The sequence below is a fragment of the Oncorhynchus nerka genome, linkage group LG9a (genome assembly GCF_034236695.1).
Source record: "Oncorhynchus nerka isolate Pitt River linkage group LG9a, Oner_Uvic_2.0, whole genome shotgun sequence".
In the NCBI taxonomy this organism is placed as follows: Eukaryota; Metazoa; Chordata; class Actinopteri; order Salmoniformes; family Salmonidae; genus Oncorhynchus; species Oncorhynchus nerka.
The window spans coordinates 57,036,696-57,040,030 of NC_088404.1; the positions used below are offsets into that span (position 1 = coordinate 57,036,696).

General features: G+C 39.0%; 1 long non-coding RNA gene across 1 annotated transcript; it reads left to right on the forward strand.

Annotated features, from left to right (window-relative positions):
• The first annotated feature begins 368 nt into the window (after positions 1-368).
• Positions 369-2,922, forward strand: LOC115134811 (uncharacterized). Its single transcript, XR_003864387.2, has 3 exons — positions 369-450; positions 2,239-2,382; positions 2,715-2,922. It is a non-coding gene; the product is annotated as an uncharacterized LOC115134811 (long non-coding RNA).
• Positions 2,923-3,335: the final 413 nt, after the last annotated feature.

Here is a 3,335-nt window from a genome sequence, read left to right on the forward strand (position 1 = left end):
AACCATGGACACTTACCACGCCGCATATTGGTCCTCCGATCCTTTTCACCTCTTCGGAAGAAGAGGAGGAAATCCCTTATAGTTGCATAACAACCTGTAACTTAAATGGATTTTTATTTGGATTTCATGTAATGGACATGCACAAAATAGTCCAAATTGGTGAAGTGAAATAAAAAATAAGAAACTGAAAAGTGGTAAGGGAATATGTATTCACCCCCTTTGCTATAAAGCCGTTAAATAAGATCTGGTGCAACCAATTACCTACTGAAGTCACATAATTAGTTAAATAAAGTGCACCTGTGTGCAATCAAAGTGTCACATGATCTCAGTATATATACACCTGTTCTGAAATTCCCCAGAGTCTGCAACACCACTAAGCAAGGGGCACCACCAAGCAAGCGGCACCACCAAGCAAGCGGCACCATGATGACCAAGGACCTCTCTAAACAGGTCAGGGACAAAGTTGTGGAGAAGTACAGATCAGAGTTGGGTTATAAAAAAATATCTGAAACTTTGAACATCCCACGGAGCACCATTAAATCCATTATTAATTTTTTAAAAGAATATCGCACCACAACAAACCTGCCAAGAGAGGGCCGCCCACCAAAACTAACGGACCAAGCAAGGAGGGCATTAATCCGAGAGGCAACTAAGAGACCAAAGATAACACTGAAGGAGCTGCAAAGCTCCACAGCAGAGATTGGAGTATCTGTCCATAGGACCACTTTAAGCTGTATACTCCACCGGTGCTGGGCTTTACGGAAGAGTGGCCAGAAAAAAAGCCATTGCTTCAAGAACTAAATAAGCAAACAAGTTTGGTGTTAGCCAAAAAGCATGTGGGAGACTCCCCAAACATATAGAAGAAGGTACTCTGGTCAGATGAGACTAAGCTTTTTGGCCATCAAGGAAAACGCTATGTCTGGTGCAAACACAACACCTCCCTTCACCCAAAAAATACCATCCCCACAGTGACGCATGGTGGTGGCAGCATCATGCTGTTGAGATGTTTTTCATCGGCAGGGACTGGGAAACTGGTCAGAATTGAAGGAATGATGGATGGCACTAAAAACAGAGAAATTCTTGAGGGAAACCTGTTTCAGTCTTCCAGAGATTTGAGACTGGGACAGAGGTTCACCTTCCAGCAGGACAATGACCCAAAGCATACTGCTAAAGCAACACTTGAGTGGTTTAAGGGGAAACATTTAAATGTCTTGGAATGGCCTAGTGAAAGCCCAGACCTTATTCGAGAATCTGCGGTATGATTTAAAGATTGCTGTACACCAGCGAAACTCATCCAACTTGAAGGAGCTGGAGCAGTTTTGCCTTGAAGAATGGGCAAAAATCCCGTTGGCTAGATGTGCTAAGCTTATAGAGATATTACCCCAAGATACTTGCAGCTGTAATTATTGCAAAAGGTGGCTCTACAAAGTATTGACTTTGGGGGGGTGAATAGTTATGCAAGTTCGTTTTCAGTTTTTTTTTCTTATTTTTTGTTTGTTTCACAATAAAAATATTTTGCATTTTCAAAGTGGTAGGCATGCTGTTTAATCAAATTATACAACCCCCCCCCCAAAAATCTATTATTATTCCAGGTTGTAAGGCAACAAAATATGAAAAATGGCATGGGGGTGAATACTTTCGCAAGCCACTGTATATACAGAATATCACATTCGACCTAAACCGTAGTCCATATTGAGTAGGTATAGGTAGACTATCACATTCGACCTATACTGTAGTCCATATTGAGTACCACAATATGAGTCATAAAACCTATTGGTAAAACCTGTAAATGGTTCCAATAGTTTTTCCTCCATTAATTATTCTGTAGGGGATTTTAAAACTACTTAATATAAGGTCTGTGTTTCATGTAGGTTTACCCTGTTTAACATTTTGATAACTGCACAAATCACTCTCAGACAAGATAACTTTTATCAATATATTCACCTGTGATTACCGCCCCAAAATGAAATTCCAATTAGCCGCTGATGTGGTGATCATACTTAACTAAACAATCCTGTCGCAAGCTTTGACATAATAACTCAAGCCCCAGGGTAGGAAAAACCTACACATTTCTCCATGCAAACTTTCATCGAAAAGTCGCAAGTAACCTAGCAAGTAGATATTATAGCCTTTTTAGTTTCTTGTGTAAGTAATTAATATTGTGTATTTCTCATATGTATTCTTGTCTAGCATTTTTTTTTATTACTATAATTTTTTTCATTACCCTGGCTTTTGTAGGTAACTATAGGTCTCTCCTTCGATCAGAAGCAAGGGCGGTTCTGTGCTATGTACAAGATTGCATCAACTACTCCTATAAGCAAACATGCGCATTTATCGTTTTCCAACCTCAAGCGAGAGGCGTCACTGGATCTGTGTGACAAGGTAAGCCCCGTTTGCTATTTGTAAACAAGCTGGTCAAAGATCTGTGGTAAGATGCTCGATGCTTTTGAAAATTTGCTTGACTATCTTGATCATTTAGTTGAGCATTCCAGATAATTCCTCAATCCTAGCAGAAATGTCCCATTCACATAGTAGGGCTTTAGATGTGCAGATAGACCAAAGCCCAGTCTATTTTACTGATACTATAGTAAAGTCTGTGGGCTATGTGTGCTATTTTAATATAATGTTAGCATTAAAATAATGCTATTTTAATATAATGTTACCATTTTTGTCATCAACTTAGCTAGCTAGTAAAAGCTTTTTTTGCCACACAGGTCTGTAGTTGCCCTGTATTTACCAGAAAAGGTAGCTCATCCACCATGGCAGAAGAGGAAGATCAAGACTGTTGATTGGGAATAAGAACAAACAATGAGGCATGAGGATTGGGTGTTGAGGGACCACTTGTCAAATTGTCCAAGATGTGTTTGTGTTATGATAAACAATGAGTTTTTTGTTCAAATAAAGAAGGTGATACGGCATTGAAAAAAACCTACCACAGCACATTGTACTCTTTCTCTCACTCGCTCTCACTCTGGGGGCAAGACATTCTTTAAACATCACATATATAAATTCCCACTGTGCTCATGATAAAATGCTATATGAATTGTGTTGAACTTAGAATGAAACTGTGAATAGATGCACTCAGACCAGCCTTTGTGATTGAACTTAAGTTAACTGCATTCATTTAATTGGCTGCTTTGGGAAAAACTTTAATATAATATAACCTATTCTAGGAGCTTATGGTGAAAAATGTATGACCTTTTTATTAATTGTTAAATTGTTTTTCAACAATGCCAGGTACAGGCTAGAAAGACTGGGGCATTCAGCAAGTACAATACAATACAGATATGAATTCCCGCTGTGCCCATGATAAAGGGGACTACATTACTGTAGTT